The sequence below is a fragment of the Argopecten irradians genome, chromosome 1, assembly GCF_041381155.1.
Source record: "Argopecten irradians isolate NY chromosome 1, Ai_NY, whole genome shotgun sequence".
NCBI lineage: Eukaryota > Metazoa > Mollusca > Bivalvia > Pectinida > Pectinidae > Argopecten > Argopecten irradians.
The window spans coordinates 57,535,888-57,555,643 of record NC_091134.1 but is presented as its reverse complement, the minus strand read 5'-3'; positions in this window follow the sequence as shown (position 1 = coordinate 57,555,643).

Here is a 19,756-nt window from a genome sequence, read left to right as displayed (position 1 = left end):
ACCATGTTCTGTTAATACTCGCGATACTTCACAGCTTCATTGACCACGTTCTGTTAATACTCGCGATACTTCACCGCTTCGTTGACCATGTTCTGTTAATACTCGCGATACTTCAACGCTTCATTGATCATGTTCTGTTAATACTCGCGATACTTCAACGCTTCATTGACCATGTTCTGTTAATACTCGCGATACTTCAACGCTTCATTGACCATGTTAATACTCGCGATACTTCACAGCTTCATTGACCATGTTCTGTTAATACTCGCGATACTTCACCGCTTCATTGACCATGTTCTGTTAATACTCGCGATACTTCACCGCTTCATTGACCATGTTCTGTTAATACTCGCGATACTTCAACGCTTCATTGACCATGTCTGTTAATACTCGCGATACTTCACAGCTTCATTGACATGTTCTGTTAATACTCGCGATACTTCAACGCTTCATTGACCATGTTCTGTTAATACTCGCGATACTTCACCGCTTCATTGACCATGTTCTGTTAATACTCGCGATACTTCACCGCTTCGTTGACCATGTTCTGTTAATACTCGCGATACTTCAACGCTTCATTGACCATGTTCTGTTAATACTCGCGATACTTCACCGCTTCATTGACCATGTTCTGTTAATACTCGCGATACTTCAACGCTTCATTGACCATGTTCTGTTAATACTCGCGATACTTCACAGCTTCATTGACCATGTTCTGTTAATACTCGCGATACTTCACCGCTTCGTTGACCATGTTCTGTTAATACTCGCGATACTTCAACGCTTCATTGACCATGTTCTGTTAATACTCGCGATACTTCAACGCTTCATTGACCATGTTCTGTTAATACTCGCGATACTTCACCGCTTCATTGACCATGTTCTGTTAATACTCGCGATACTTCACAGCTTCATTGACCATGTTCTGTTAATACTCGCGATACTTCAACGCTTCATTGACCATGTTCTGTTAATACTCGCGATACTTCAACGCTTCATTGACCATGTTCTGTTAATACTCGCGATACTTCACAGCTTCATTGACCATGTTCTGTTAATACTCGCGATACTTCACCGCTTCATTGACCATGTTCTGTTAATACTCGCGATACTTCAACGCTTCATTGACCATGTTCTGTTAATACTCGCGATACTTCAACGCTTCATTGACCATGTTCTGTTAATACTCGCGATACTTCACAGCTTCATTGACCATGTTAATACTCGCGATACTTCACAGCTTCATTGACCATGTTCTGTTAATACTCGCGATACTTCACCGCATCGTTGACCATGTTCTGTTAATACTCGCGATACTTCAACGCTTCATTGACCATGTTCTGTTAATACTCGCGATACTTCAACGCTTCATTGACCATGTTCTGTTAATACTCGCGATACTTCACAGCTTCATTGATCATGTTCTGTTAATACTTGCGATATTTCAACGCTTCATTGACCATGTTAATACTCGCGATACTTCACAGCTTCATTGACCATGTTCTGTTAATACTCGCGATACTTCACCGCTTCGTTGACCATGTTCTGTTAATACTCGCGATACTTCAACGCTTCATTGACCATGTTCTGTTAATACTCGCGATACTTCACCGCTTCGTTGACCATGTTCTGTTAATACTCGCGATACTTCAACGCTTCGTTGACCATGCTCTGTTAATACTCGCGATACTTCAACGCTTCATTGACCATGTTCTGTTAATACTCGCGATACTTCACAGCTTCATTGACCATGTTCTGTTAATACTCGCGATACTTCAACGCTTCGTTGACCATGCTCTGTTAATACTCGCGATACTTCAACGCTTCATTGATCATGTTCTGTTAATACTCGCGATACTTCACAGCTTCATTGACCATGTTCTGTTAATACTCGCGATACTTCACCGCTTCATTGACCATGTTCTGTTAATACTCGCGATACTTCACCGCTTCATTGACCATGTTCTGTTAATACTCGCGATACTTCAACGCTTCATTGACCATGTTCTGTTAATACTCCGCGATACTTCACCGCTTCGTTGACCATGTTCTGTTAATACTCGCGATACTTCACCGCTTCATTGACCATGTTCTGTTAATACTCGCGATACTTCACAGCTTCATTGACCATGTTCTGTTAATACTCGCGATACTTCAACGCTTCATTGACCATGTTCTGTTAATACTCGCGATACTTCAACGCTTCATTGACCATGTTCTGTTAATACTCGCGATACTTCAACGCTTCATTGACCATGTTAATACTCGCGATACTTCACCGCTTCATTGACCATGTTCTGTTAATACTCGCGATACTTCACAGCTTCATTGACCATGTTCTGTTAATACTCGCGATACTTCAACGCTTCATTGACCATGTTCTGTTAATACTCGCGATACTTCAACGCTTCATTGACCATGTTCTGTTAATACTCGCGATACTTCACAGCTTCATTGACCATGTTCTGTTAATACTCGCGATATTTCACGCTTCGTTGACCATGTTCTGTTAATACTCGCGATACTTCACAGCTTCATTGACCATGTTCTGTTAATACTCGCGATACTTCACAGCTTCATTGACCATGTTATACTCGCGATACTTCACCGCTTCATTGACCATGTTCTGTTAATACTCGCGATACTTCAACGCTTCGTTGACCATGTTCTGTTAATACTCGCGATACTTCACAGCTTCATTGACCATGTTCTGTTAATACTCGCGATACTTCACCGCTTCATTGACCATGTTCTGTTAATACTCGCGATACTTCAACGCTTCATTGACCATGTTCTGTTAATACTCGCGATACTTCACCGCTTCATTGACCATGTTCTGTTAATACTCGCGATACTTCACCGCTTCATTGACCATGTTCTGTTAATACTCGCGATACTTCAACGCTTCATTGACCATGTTCTGTTAATACTCGCGATACTTCACAGCTTCATTGACCACGTTCTGTTAATACTCGCGATACTTCAACGCTTCATTGACCATGTTCTGTTAATACTCGCGATACTTCAACGCTTCATTGACCATGTTCTGTTAATACTCGCGATACTTCACCGCTTTATTGACCATGTTCTGTTAATACTCGCGATACTTCACAGCTTCATTGACCATGTTAATACTCGCGATACTTCACCGCTTCATTGACCATGTTCTGTTAATACTCGCGATACTTCACAGCTTCATTGACCATGTTCTGTTAATACTCGCGATACTTCACAGCTTCATTGATCATGTTCTGTTAATACTCGCGATACTTCACCGCTTCATTGACCATGTTCTGTTAATACTCGCGATACTTCAACGCTTCATTGACCATGTTAATACTCGCGATACTTCACAGCTTCATTGACCATGTTCTGTTAATACTCGCGATACTTCACCGCTTCGTTGACCATGTTCTGTTAATACTCGCGATACTTCACCGCTTCATTGACCATGTTCTATTATACTCGCGATATTTCAACGGTTATGAGTACACTAGGAGAGTGTATGAATTTAATTTTTAGCCCATCGATTATCGAGAATGGTAAATACTAGTTTTCAATGTGAGCAGGTTATGAAGCAACTTGTATGGTTTTTGTACAGCATGTTGAGACTGGATGCGAATCTACAGAACTATTAAATGATCGATCAGAAGTAATTCGAAATCGGGTTACGATTCTTCAATTATTTTAAAACCACTATTTTAAAAAATGTACTCGTAAAGCTGTTTATTATTTTTTTCAACAAAGGAATTTTCAAAATTATTGCTATTATATAAATATTTCACGGGTTACTGTGCTCTAGTTAATCCGAGATCTATAAAACAAGCGAGAGAAATTGAGTGTTACGTCATAATAACGTAACTCACTCTTACGTGCGAATGTTTGGAAGTTTTCTACAAAGCTAGACAACAAAAGTGTTCCAAAAGCCTTGCAATATAACATCTTGAATCGTGCAATTATTACATCGAACTGTGCAATATAACAAGGTTTTATCGATCGAAGGATAATCGTTGAAAATTTTATATTTCCTCATATACATGTATAGACTGGTGTAGACAAATTATAGACAAATTATGTTATATTTTTATGCTAGAATTATTATTAGTAATACGACGGCGAGTCGATTAGTAATTAGATTATCCCAATTCCTTTCACCTTGACGGTCGTTAGATAAACTGCAGTAATATGGATATTTTTTCTGATCTTCAGCGTCTGAGTTTAAATCTCATGTTGGTCTATTGTTAATATTTTCACAGATTTTCATGGAGCAAGTAATTGTCCTGAATGCACAAAGATTGACCGCATTTCTTGATATAGATAAAACTATTTTAATATAGAAACAAATATTACCGACTCTTTATACGCATATGTCATTTTCACTGCTATATAAGGAAACGGATTAAAGACCAAAACTGGACATCATGACGTCATTAATGGCATGCATACTACAATCATTCACGACTACGTGACTAGGTAGATAGTTTTGTGGTAGGACAGGTGAAACATCTGGTTTGGGGTACTGCTATCTAACAATACGTGATTATCCTATCACAACGGTAGTGGAGACCCGTGAGGGTACACTTACAAGTATCCTGTGATATTTTGTCTAAGTTCTCACTTAGTATGTAAATGTACAGATTACCTGTTCCTGATTTTTAATTGGATGATGAAATATCAAAAACGTTTACTGAAACAAAACATTCTGACTTGCTACATCGTAAGATCGATAAAACGAAGAGAAAACCAAGGAAAACATTTAATCTAAGTTGTATTTAAAAGAATATCTTTAACGCATCTCAATATTCGTTTGTTTAATGTGTTTAGTTTTACGTCTTATCAACAGCCAGGGTCATTTAAGGACGTGCCTGGTTTGTTGGTGGGGGAAAACAGGAGTGCCCGTAGAAAAACCATCTCCCAGCGGTTAGTACCTGGCAACTGCTTCATACGGAATTCAAAAAGGGCTTATGATAATTTGCCGGAAAAGCGGGACATTTAACCACTCGGTCACCGCGACCCGATCTCTATATTCATTGAAATAACTGAAATAAAATATTCTGACTTACTACATTACAAGAAAAATAAAAATAAAAACCAACCAAGGAAACAATATGATGTAATTTTCAATGCGAGAAAGGCAGATTAAACAAATTATAGGGAATTTTGATAAATCAATAATTAATTACTGAATTAGAGCATAACATTTAGGAGACTATAGCTGTCGTCGTCATAAAATGTTTACCAGCCTATCGACTTGTTCGATTGTAGTTGAGAACAGCTAATGATAGAATGTCGGGCACCTTCACCACTTAGCCGTCGCGGTACTTACGCAGTATATTTACATTTCATTGCATCAATGTAGAAAAGCACTGTTGCATGATCAATGGTGTGTATATGGCATCCGAAAATTTATTCAACAATTGTCATTTGGATTATGATGAATTTCGATAGCACCATGTTTCAAAAACATCAACCAACTGGAAATTTATTACTAGTCGGACTACTATCTATTTCATCACCATGATTTTATGAAGTTACATTTGCTGTTAAACCAATCTAAAAAAACATATCTGTCTTCGAAAGAAAGACAAATTAATTATAAGGCAGCTTGTGTTTCAACAATTACCATCAATCAACAAGTCGCGCTAGGCCTATCTTAAGATCAAGTCTTTTATCAAGTATTAAGTTTTTTGTATCGCATCTGCATCATAAGTCTACAATTTTACAGTGAAGTGTTGATTTATTAAGGATTTAATTGGAAATGTTATAAAATACTAGTGATCCCTAGACGAAATTCCGGTGTTTCTTCTCCAATAGTTGGCCTCCCATCGAAACTATAGGGAAGTTTATTGTCGGGAGAGAAATCGGAGTCTGTTTAGTTTAGGATCCTTTGTTCCCGATTTATTTGACCATGTTACACTTTACAGGTTGTTTAACATCACAGTAGGTTTGTGCCTGCCCGATTAAACATTGTTTTAGCTCGAGAGCAAAGGTCAACGTGGGTCGCAATGATATGCAGCTGCACGGTGCATGATCGCGGAACGATACTGTTTCAGGAGTGAATGTAACTCTTCATTCTCATTGGTCAGGTATTTAAGAATGAATTAAAAACACCATAATTGTCAGATGGACGACATAATAAGAGGTTATAAAACAATTGACAATTCTGATTTCATGAGTCAAACTTTCCGCACACAGGTCAAATAAAAACAAATGCAACTAACGCTGCATGGTTTTGCAGTTGGTGTGGTATTAACAGCATTTATGTTTTCCCCTTCCAGATAGGAAAATGCATTTAGGGAAATTTGTATTGGTCTATCTTATAATCGTATATCTGTCGTTCTGCAATAGAGACATTTTATACTTTAGATGACAATCTCTTGAATTTTGGACAAGACAATTTTGTTGATTTGCTCTAAAGTAAAAATGAAAAGCAATATACGGTTAACATGTAAGGTCTATATAGGCTCTAATAGATATCAAACTGATTGAATCACATTGAGGAAAATAATACAGCTTAGTAATTTATATGTTGCTGTGTCCAATTTTCATCTCTTTACAATATGTCATCAGTAACGAGAGATTGCCGTTGCTTTATTGATAATGTCAAATTAATTTCACGCTATCAACAGTTGGTATTTTCAGAAACAAAAGTTATTTCAAATATCTGATCTCTCGTAATAACTTGATTTTGACTCCTTTGAAATATTTTTTATTCAATTAGCAAGAAATTATGAGCGTTCAAGTCCCATTTAGCTTCACACCCATGTTATAAAACATTAATTGAATGTGAAATTTAATTTGAAACTTCTTGTGATATTCCTGTAAGGAACCAGGGCAACATAAATCATCTACAGGTCAAGTACGATGGAAGTTGAAAAGTCAATTTCGATGGTTTATTTCGTTTGAAGGTGTACATATTCTTTGGTGCTTTCGCATAAATTTCAAATAATGTAAAAAAGGCATATTTATTTGCCAAATAAAATGTGTTATTCTAATATTGCATAGCATGTGTATTCAGGACTGTTTCCTTCTTATAATCACAGCAGTTATAAAAAGCAAATACCGAAAAATGAATTTATTAAAATATGTTTTTAAAAAGTAATCTATTTCTTGTAAATTGATATGTTTTTACAGTGTTTCGCATTCCCTTGTTTGTAATTATTTGAATTTGTGATCTGTGACGAGATTTCGCGAGATCTGAGTAAGATTTTAAAAAGAAAACGTATGTACGATCCATAGCAATACGAGAGGTATGCATGAAGCATCAAAGGGAATGATATCTCTTTAAAAGTCCTTCAGATATAGTTTATCATTTTTCGGATGATTTAAAAAGTGACAAAGCCATTATTGTATGTGTATCAGAAGAATAAGAAAGCGTGCCTGAGGCCAGATCTTTCAGTGCGGGAATGTCTAAAGTACCGGTACATGCGGTCAGAAAAATAAAAGTGGTCATTGATGCTCTTTGAAGGTTAGCCGAGAACAAAGCTTTATTTGTAATCTATATGTTTTATCAAATTAAAGTCTATTATTTATGGCTATATATACATTACTGCCTTGGTCAAACCTTAAATATATCGCCCAATAGACTAGTTCAAGATAAAGGTAGAAAGCAGTTGTGTTTTTATATTGAAATATTTCATTGATAAGTATATGTTTAATGGATAAATCACAAAACAAATAATAAATTTCATCAATAATTACATTCTAATTAAAAGGATTTGTTTAAACATCTTGATTTGTTTAATGTCAAACTATTTGCCGTTCCATATCGCCACATTGTTAAAACAAAGGTGTCTCTTTAAATGATTTTATGAGTTGTGATAACTGTTGTAATTGCTTTTGCAGCAAAATACACTAAAACTAAGCTGCAATGTTATTTGTTACGGGTCTTCTACAATGACATTAATCTGTTGTGGTTTTCCTAGGAAATACATTTGTAAAATGTATACTTACGTATAAAAATACTATAGACATAGTAAATTATAATCAATAATTAATGATTATGATGGAATGACAGTGGAGAAATGTATGTTGGTAACTGTTTTTTTTTCTAAGTATATATCATTCGGCTTCTTGCATATGACTTTTTATCGATATGAGAGTTCTAATATAGACAAATGAAGGGAAAACAGGTCAGGTTACAAGCGATGGGAAACAAGATATTCCGTAAATAATATTTAATTAAGTAAAATGCACACCACCATGTTAAACTTTTAACATCTTTTTTTAGAATGAAGTTACTAGAACTACTGCACTATATCTACATAATTTGATGTGAACGGATTTGCCTACGAATTAACACACAAAATAAATAATTAATAAGATATAACATCATTAACACATACACATTTGCATCATTGCGCCCTTTATTTATATCGCTAAAACATTTATGATCAGATATTTTTCACATACAACTATTTTTTAAAGTATAACACTGAACTATAATCTAAAATAATATAGCGATAGGCGACAGCATCAAATATTTTAGAAACTGGTTCGGTAAGAGACCATCCTCGTGCTTTTGTACACCATATGAAGTCAACTTAGCATACATAAAATCTCAGCCGAAGCGTAAAGTGTGGATAAAATCATCGATAACGCATAAAACATGTGTATAAATGCATAATAAATCATAGGAGGAAGCATTTGTAAAGATTGAATGTGAAAGGTCAGTAGATAAGACATATATAAAATATGATAAAATATTCTAAACTGGACCTCATTATAGAGCAGCGTCAGTCATGTAAATCGACAGTAAACAAATGGACATAAGGTATGCGGTTTTACCAGGAACATGTAAATGGTCACCATAATACAGGGGTGTTAAAACACGACCACAGGTAGTAGGATGTGCTGGCCACGTGACCTTAGTAATGCTATTGAAATAATATTATGCATAATTTGTATCATCAAAATGATATTTACGACCTTTGAAATATAATGACTCGATTTTAGTTCTCGTTGTCAAGCGTCACATCAAATACAGAGATGTTACCTTTAGTAAAACACCGAACTTTATTAACTTAGTAGAAAACAAACTAGGTGTAGATTTATTGATATTATATAAAGGATGTAACTATAATGAACCATACCAAACTAGGTCATTACAATATAGCTATATTTATACAAGTGTCTACCATATATAAGCTTTTACTTCTTGGCATCCTTATAGAAGTAAATTCCTCTCGTTTTAAATATGGTGTTGGTACTAGTGAAACATTTAAGTATTTTTTATTAGAACATTTGTAAGTAAGTAATATCTAAGCATAGCATTAATGATTTGAACCAATCTGTTTAAGATCATGTCTAGCATCAAACCACAAATAACAAAAACAAACTATTACAAATCGCAATATCGAAATTTCTATAAATGTAAGCCCAATGTTCTACACTGATGGTACTGATATTTATGCATTCCCAAAAATTATTTATAGCTTAAGTCTTTGTTTATACCTCTTTAGGGTCACATATTAAGAAAATGTTACCATTATTTCATGCAAAACAAATTTTAAAAATGTGAATAGACATGAATAAAATATGTAACTGACGAGAAATTTTATATAATGAAAAATACAAATCCATAAAATATGCTAAATAGTTTAATGGACTTAGTGAATGCTGGTAAAATGCTATACATTTACCTAAAACATTCAAGTAATCCATTGAAAAAGCTGTCAGAAATACAACCAATATACATGAAGCTAAACGAAAAGAAAACAACTCGTTAGCTAATAAAAAATAAAATCGACACGTGGAATGACTTTCTCTTCATTTGGATAGGTTAAAAAAATCACCTGTTCGATATTTCGATGATTCTATTTTATTATCAGACATTTCAAAACGATATGAGTGATGTTTGAAGTACGCTGATGTATTGTGTCTCTGTTATTCACCACTAAGCTTGAAAACTATCAGATTTTGTCTCTAAACTATTTAATAGTTATGAACTATGTAAAATTGTATTATCATTTCTGTTATATCTTCACCTGAATGTCATATTTTATATATTGATTGTTCCGTCATGTTTTCGTTTTAATCGCCTTATATTACAAGAAAAGATCAAGCTCGGTGTGCTCTCCTGTCTCGGGCTGTATTTGGCTTTAACATTAGTATGTTTGAATAAACTGTTTACTGATCTACTTGGGGCTCCGGGGCTAGCTCCTTCAGGTGACTGATACCAGTAACCACCAAACTCGCGTGGATCATCAGCGCGAGACTGGCGCGTGTACAAAATGTCTATCAAGTTGCTTTTTCCTTCTCAGGTGTGCATTGCCCGTGGCCTCTTAGGTCATCTATTTCCGTTTCAATGACTATACATGTATGCATAAAACCTAGCTTTTCATATGCAAAATGGATTACCTAACAAAGTTTACATTTATCGTGAAACGACTAAAACTTCGTTAGACATAAATATCTATGGAGTATGGACGCGAAGTGGCAAGATAAATGTGCTACTATTAACATACAGCTGTTCGTAAGGGGTAAGAGCAAAGTCACGTGATGCAGTGTCGTCTGCTTAAAATCACGTGGTACAGTGTCGTGTCTGCTTATGTAAAGCAATATAGCTAACTACCCCTTGATGTGTAAAACGCTCTTAAGATTGGTGTCTCGTGAGATATATTTTTTCTTCTAATCTTTGCACATGCATACGAGGTGATGCAAGACGAATATATTAATATCTTTGTAAGTGACAACAAGAAAAATGAAAGAACTTTCACTTCATTTCATATTCATATATATATGTAGTCGCTCGTGTGTGCTCACGAGGGGTGGTCTGCTGTACGTAAGGTACTAGCTCGACGCCAGACGACTCGCGTGCTTGGCTTTATGTAGATATAATACTGATAACATAATTCTGGTTATTGAATATTTCAAAGAAATTTGTTTGAAAGGAGGATCAATCCTCAAATCCGGTAATAAAACTAATCCATAAAATTATAATTACAAATAAAAAATGCCTATCAAAATTTTATTTAATATTAAAAAATACATTTAACCGAAGTGCAGTATAATAGCCCCACAAATCCACAAATCACTTTCCTCCTTTCATGTACGATTATAAAGATGGGCAGGACTTGCTTTAATATGTTTAAGGTGTAAACAGACAAGGCGACATATTTGTACCTGTCAACTGCGGTTGTTCATCACAAGTGATCATCGTTGATAATGAACGCTTTGTGATAATCGACGGTGGCGTTATCGGTTTTAACTTCGTTCTTCACCGGGCTACATGCGTTCCCGCAGAGATGATCCGCGAGTCCACAAGACAGTTATGGATTTTTAGTTGATATTGGACTATGAAGTACCAATTCCCTTTTGATTGACCTTGATGATATCATCAAACCGACGATGTTATCATTAAATCATTTACATTATCACATTTAACATCGAAATAACTAATATTCCATTATTCAGATGAGCGATATTTTAAAAGAAAAAAATCAGTAATATACAAGTACATTTTCATCTAGATAATCATCGCAGTCCTCTTTTTTCCAAAACATGATTCAGGTTAAAAAACGTAATTACGATACCAGGCCTTGGTAATCCCAAATGCCCTGAAGTAAGAGTTCTGTAAGTGCTTTCTCGTACCATACTTTCATCAAATAAATCATCATCGTTATCAAATAGCCTATGATCAACTGGACCGAAGCGCACAAAATAGCTAATTACATGTTATCGTCAAAGGGCCGAACATGCACTTGACAAATGAAATTTGCCATTTCCTTTGTATACCAATATTTTTTTCCGTATTTATAAATCAAAATAGTTTTTTCCTCTCCTTACAGGAATTGAATAAAGGGAACATGTTCTGCCTTTGTAGTGATCATTTAATTAAGCTATCGTCGCTATCTAGAAAGCTTCCTCGTACTCATCGAATTCTCTAATGTTTATAAAGCCTGTGATAAACATCTTATCATCGTCATTATCGTCCATATCATCATATCAACTTAATCTGCGATATTTTAGTATGAATAAACGTCCTGTATCTGAACAGGGCCAATCATCATCGCTGTTTTTATATCGCACTTGTTAAGTTTTCATACCGGCTGTAAACCGTAGCCAACATATACCAGAAAATATAAACTAAAATGTCCTATAACCACAGAATCCTTAAGATAAGTGAGATTATATGACTTCTGTATCGTCATACAAATCTAGGTTAAATCTAAATTAGGTAACGAACGATCTGAAAAATTAAGATAGCGTTGTTAATAACCAAAATTTTTTTCATTCCTCATTTCTTTATAAAGATTATATATTGTTTATGATTTAATACGTTCGTGCAAATATTTGTTTGGTATCGTTATTAAACTTACTTATATCAGTAAGTAAATACCCATCGAATGCAACTGCAACTCAAATTTTGTTAGGTCACTCTGCCAGGGTTATTTTACTTGGTTGGTTGCAGTAGTCGTCTGGGTGGCTGCGCAAGTTAAAATATGACGCTCTCTGACATTATTACCATTTTAGTGAGTATGATACCAACAACAATCATAAAACATTACTTATGATGACAATTTCTGGTGACTTAGCAATTAATCCATCCTTACAAATTTAACATCTTTATATCTATATGGACAATGACATATCACATCTCTAACACGTGGCGGCCAATTGTATCATATATCTGATACTGTTTATATCACATTACATTATGTGTGTGTTTTATTGATGGTACTGTCTTTTTACACAGGTGTGATGCTCTTTAGGTTACACTACTCCACGCGAAGTGTGAACAGAGCTTGACATTCACTCAAGCAAGTACAAAGGTGTACATACAGAATAAGGTCATCGTTTCCATCACTTGTTATTTACATATTTAAGTTAAAAAAATAAAATAAAGAACAGATGCCGACAAAACAGTCAATACAATATGATATCATAATATATCACACAAGGTTATAACTAACAGTATCCGCATTTGAACGAAAGATAATGAAACTTTAACAGGACCAGAAGTCCCGGAAGGATAAAAGTTTTAATGATGAATTCCGACAAACAGGTATAACCCGGATCTCCTCGAATGAGAATCGGATGGTATATCCGTATCTCTTTAACGTTAATGATATTTCTGATACCTTCTATACCGTCATTTCATAGACGTCATAGGTTTTGTATTTATACTACCCAAGAACCAAATACAACTATCGTACATATCAATATTCAAACCAATCTATGTATACTAGTAACATTTTAAGGCGGAATCATTGAATGTCCAAAGAAATTATTGTCATGTTGATATAGTTACGATTTATAAATAAAAACGATTTAAATAAACGTTGACTATTTATAAACAAATATGGCTAAAGTAATACGAATTAGTCATACCGACAATCTGGTATGTTATGGATCGACAGTAAGTAGGGAAACCAAACAGGACGATCAGGTCAGCATGTCCGCCTTTCATTATATGCCTTTTAGCAGAGATTTATGTTATAAACTTAATACATATCTAATTTTATGTCTTAAAATACTCAAGTGCGTGTACGTTCATATTATATATGTGATATTTTGACTTTCAATAAAAACAGTTTCATGCATGAAAAAGTTGTACAGTTGACGAATAATTTTTCGAGTTATCCCAAAATGTCGTGTTACCGTAATCCCGATGTAATTTCATAAAAATCGAAAAAAAGATCAAAGATGGCGCAACATACTTCTAACCATGTTAGTTTTTAAAATAATTTTTGTAGTTCAAAATTCATAGAAGTGTGCTTGAAGAATACATATTGAAAATTAACAGATTTCAGCATCATACATTTCTAACGTAAGACCTAAGCAAAAATATTTTATCCGTATAACATATGTCTGTCGACTTTTTAGTGTTAAGTTGTTAAATTTTACTCAATTTCTGAATACGTGTTGTTTGGTGAATGATGTTAGGTTTTATTGTTAAACAAGGCGATATGACACGATGACAACACCTATTTTAACACTAATCGAAAATGTCACCTAGAAAATCCTGTTTAATTTTTGAAGTAATTTGAAGAGAGCTCGTTCATCATTGATGATAACAATAGGACTCTACCTTATCCTGAACAGTCTTTGTGGAGAGTAGCTAGGACTCCGACAATACCATTTTACGTTCGAACACACGACTTCGTATGTCTTGTACGGCGTCGACGCATGACGTAATGCCCCCGAAATCTTTATATAAAACAATCTTGAAAAAGGAGAATCTTAAATCTGTCTAATTTCTTCAACGTATAATTATTTCTGTAAATTACTAACCTAAAGGAATCAACAAAACCTAGCAATTAGACTTTCATTTAAGCTTGTTGATAGGTGCAATTTATTTGCACATAAACAAAGCATAATGTTTATTCCAGAACAAAACTCAAGCCAGCGTTAACTATTTTCTAGACTTAACTAAGAGTTAGAAACTTTGTAGACGCTTTTTGTGTTTAGTAAAGGATGTAAAGAAAATGACATAAAGCTAATTTGAATACGTACGGCCGTACGTTACGTTACAATAAAGCCTCGTTTTTAAGGTTGTACTTAGTCAGAGGAGGGCCGGTCAATTTATGCATAGTTTCCTTTCATGACACGAGCCAAAGCTATTTTCTGTCTTGAAGATCGACACTATAATTAGTTTGCAAGTAAAATATCAAAATCGAATTTCGAGGATGCAGGGAAATGAAGTTATTTTGTTGGAGTCACCAGTTTGGCATATAGATAAGAGGAGAGAAGTTTGCATGCCGCTACCGTTGCCTACAAATTGACTCTTTGTTGCGTGCACACACGTTGCTTCCGGCGTCGACCATGAACAAGGGTAAACGGCTCTTTCATTTATTGCCCTGCCGCGATGTACAACACTGCGTTAAGTCACAGCGACAATGCAGTGCTTTCTCTATGGTGTGAATTTGGTAACAACAGAGAATCAAAAATACGAAGAATTAGATTTACGGAACATCCGTAGTCACCTGCAGATCCCATAATTTCCTGCTCGCTTCTGTACAATCTTTTTACGTCAGTGATGCACTTAGAAGCCGCGTCTTATTGTTATTAAGATACTGACCCGCGTTGACAAGTCACAGGCCTCACCGAGTCGTCATTCAAGTGTCAGGCGTTACTATATTTCTTCCTATACAAGTGTTTTGGGGTATTGTGAAATTCTTTTTTTATCCTCCCCTTCTTTTCTTACGCAAGGGCTTTGTTAATTTGTTACATTTGATGATTCGTAGCCAGGCACACTTAATTGCAAAAGTTGAGTACAAGATTATGGTATACTGCTTTTAAAAAGATCTCCTACTCAAGAAGTAACTTTTTAACACACTGTTGCAAAACCTGAGGGATCCTAACTGTGTTGTACGAGTAATACCACGATGGTAACCTTTGAACTGACCCGCGACAAAACCAAGTGGAGAAATATCAAAACGGTATATAACTTTAAAGTGGTGTAAACTAATTTACTGAAATACCTATATCATTTTTGAAATCATTAATTATTCTGTTGCATTTTTTCACCTCGCTCTGCATCGCCTATTACACAAATCTATATCAATTATGGTATATGGGGACAACTGTTTTAAAATGAAAATTCACCTGTGTCACAAAGTCTAACATCGTCATCGCATTTCGATCACCCAATGTGATCCTAATAAATACTTTCAGTTAAGAAAAAAAAACCATCACAGTATTAAGAAGAAGACATGCAGATTTGTGGGAAAGGCTGAAAGGCATATATTTTTTAATTATTTGTCATCTTACTCTGTTCAGATGTCATTATAACATTAAAAAAGGTAATTAGTTTCATTTGGAACGCCTCCATACCGGTCATATTTTCGTAATAATGCCATAAAGGACTCGTTGTGTTATGGTTTTGCAAGAAAAATCCAATTAAACAATCGCTGATACTTCCTAATTCAGACCCTAGTAAACAAATTAGCATGGTAATTCGGTGACAGAAATATGCTCTGAAATGCTTCCTATACGGCATTTTTGACGATATTAACGATATACACAACATTTTCTTTTACGAGTCAACAGTAATACATAATTTAGACAAGACGCCCAATATTTTTACCTGCACAACAAGTAGGGCGTTAAGATTTAACTTACTGTTCCATTGGCATGGTCGTACAAATGGGATCTTATGTTTTCTCTTCTTCCCAGTTTAATTTATTTCCTCTACTTATGTCTCCCTTGACACCACCTCAATATTGGCCTTCTGTTGAACGCTCAGCCCTGTGATGAAGGCTTTCGTTTCTGTCCACTTGCCTAGACACACAATAGTCTCTAACACTAGTATTTTCTGGTCCTGCTTAGCGTATAGCATACCGGAAGTTGGACGACTGGTTAGCCCGTTGTCAGTATGATGTGAACTGGTAGGTTGTGTTGGCGCTGCAGGTAGGGCATTAGAATTGTACCTGCTGCCCATATTGCATGATCGTAAAGGGCGACTAAATTTAGGATCTTATCTTTTCTCTTCTTCCTAACTGACTTTATCTTTCCTAATGCCTCCCTTGACACCGCCTCATTTTTGGCCTCGAGTTGAGCGTTTGCCCATGTGAGGAAGGCTCTGGGTTCTGTACCCTGGCCGAGACACACCAAAGTCTATAAAAGTGGTAGTTTCTGCTACTGCTCGGCGCTCAGCATAACGGAAATGGGACGACTGGTTAGCTCGTTGTCAGTATAATGTGACCGGGTGAGGTGTGTTGCTTGGTGTCTTCGGCGGCATGCTTTAGTGATATAGCACTATAAAAAGAGCAACTGTTCCACTATACAAGAAGTCACAACACGAACATACCGCAGTCTCCCAACACATGCACCTCGCACTTCAGACACGCGACACACTGCATGCATGGGAGGCCGTCCTTACATGACCCTGACTATTAATAGGACGTTAAAATAATCAAGCAAACAAAGTGTTGCTTGCTATATTACACAGCAGGCCTCAGTGAAATAGTACAATATAGAAAATGCTCTACATTTATAGACTAAAGGATGTATTCTTCTGAGGTTTCAGTCCCGTTGAAGTCTCGTTTCGACATAGATCAAAGAAGCTATGAAGTTTTCAAATAAAATCTTCCAATATCTGTAGCAATTTGCCAGTTGCAAATTTTGTCAAGAAATTACATTTCTATTATTAGAAGATTTTTTATATGGGAATTTTATCAAATGACCGATTTGGCAGCCATTTTGAAAATGTGCCTTTTTTCGCATTGAGTAGAGTCAAAGTTTTACCATTTTTTTGCTTAAATTGATTTAACTAAAATTATCACTGCACGAGCATTTTTTGCTGTATCGAGCTAATTTTCACTTTAATTCTTTACTAATTTCATGGTAATTAAAATGTTAAGCATTAATGTGTGAAATGATACGCTTTTGTCACTTTATTTTAACATTTAATAATCATTTTAGCACTCTATTTTTTTACTCTAAAATATTGAAAAATAACAGGTATTGAAATTGGGCAAAAAAGTAATCATAACTGCTATGTTTTCAAAAAAGACCACTGTAAAATAAATTATGCGAACATCCAAGCATTTCATTAGGAAATTATGGCTTTACTCTCTGATGTATATGGTCAAAGCGGCAAAATTTCCATAAAATCCAATATCTTGTCAATTAGGTCTCTTTGAGTGACAAAAGCTCAAAATCGAGCATAGGGACATATGTTTTTTTCTTCTATTTCCTTCTATGGTATGAACTCCTATTTTCCAAAATCTGTATGAGATAAAATGTTCAGTACAAGAAAATTTTGACTTCTCATAGGTGTTCATCCTTAAACATTATATCATTTCATTAAATTTGACGCTATGCATATTATAATTTGACATTGGAGTAGACTGTAAACTTAAAACAGCATATTAAATAAGATTTAATTAGAGTTCTTTATCAAGGCCCACTTTTGGTTTTTAATGGTGCAGTTCGAAACTCAACTTGTCGTTCGATTGGTCAGCAAAACGGAAAGAAGCCAAGGTATATTAGAATCTCGTTTGGATTTTTTTTAATTTTTGCTCGCCAAAGCTCGAGATATTCATTAATCTAGTTTGAAAAAATTGCATAAAAGATGCTCCATATAAAAAATTATTTAATAAATTTGATAGGTTTGATGTTGCATAATTACCAATGAAAGATTCTGTTTTTCACATACCTAGTATATATGATGGCATGTTGGGTTTTTTTTTTTTTTTGCGTTTTTTTTAAATTTCGTTTTTCTAAAAATGAAATCACCTCTGATACGATTTCCGTGCGCTGAAATGATTTTGCGAAGTAACATATGGTTTATGACGTCATTATATTGTCATTACACTTTGTTTGAGAACGTGGCTTAACAGAACCAGATACGTAATACACCTCATTTTATCGACGTTACTCCCTTTATCGATGACCCCTTTTCTTAGTTTCTTATAGCAAAATTCATTATTGGCGAATCTTTTAACATCGGCAAATGCCTTATCATCTTCCGGCAAGGCTCCTGGTGTCATCGAATCCATTTTATATATAGATCTCTTTATTCACATATATCGGTGATTTTTTTAATCGACTTCCGTTTTATGTATTGACAATATTCCCCATTCATTACATATAGGTTATTTCTCGTAGTTTAGTAGCTTCAATATGCATTTTAGAAATTATGCATCTGAACTAACGTTGAAAAGGATTAAAGGAGGGATAGTTTTGTTTTAGTGTTGAATTTTGATTCTTACATTGTTGTTTTTTCTGGTTTTCTGAATGAATATCTGACTTCAAAACTCACATTATTTATCCATCAATGAGAATATTTTCTTCAACTCTCAAATTTCGTGATTTAAGTGTTATCCACTTACCACAATTGGTTGTCTCTTCTATAAATTTGTTCTGGTCATTCTTTATTTTAAGCCTATTTTATTGAGGTAGAAATCGCCGCAGCATCTCACAATCGATGATTTGGTAAACGTGATTTCATTCAAGTATAAATCAGATGTAAGGATTTACTAAGTTTAGTGCAAAACAGTCATTGTATTGGAGAAGGAAATAGCTGAATCTTTAAATAATTTAATGGCATTTGAAATCTAGTACTTAATTTCCTAAAATAACGTTAAAGGTTAAATCGAATCACCTTTTATTCGACCTTGACCTTTGACCTGTGATCGTTTTGGTCATTCAAAGGCTTCACCTCTGCATTTTCATTAATCTTTTGAAAACGCAACAAGTTCTTCACAGAGTCGGGTCAGAATGACTTTTTTATTCTTGCTTAACTCTGATGTTTCGTCAATAAAATCAGCATAATTTTTGTGAAATTTTTCGACTGAAATTGCAGGGTTGGAGCCTGCCATCGGCTCAAATATCAGCGTGTTTAAATAGAGACTATAGAAGTGCGTTTGTTGTTACACATTCTGGGCCGAGCCTTGCCGTAACTTAAGGACGTAATCACATGGCTCCAAGTTAATTTTTCAGAAAAGAGTCTTCGAATGTAAATGAAATTCTAAAATAGGAATCGTTCTTCTTTTACTGAAATTAAGAAATAAATAAAGAAGATATATAATTAAATTTTAAAAGATATGAGAAAGTGCTTGGCAATCGATATTTAAATCTTGAAAATAGAAGTGCTCTGCATATATAATGAAGTGATGGGTGTTTGTATAAGTCTGGTCAGTGTTGTAATGTTCACATTTATCTGGGGACTCAAGAGTAACATACATAGTGACAAGGGTATTCTATGGATCTGAGGAAATCAAACCTCCAGACACCAAGTGAAGTGTTTACGAGTCACGGCGTCATATCTATATAGCAGGACACCTGCATGCACGCGACTCGCACGAGC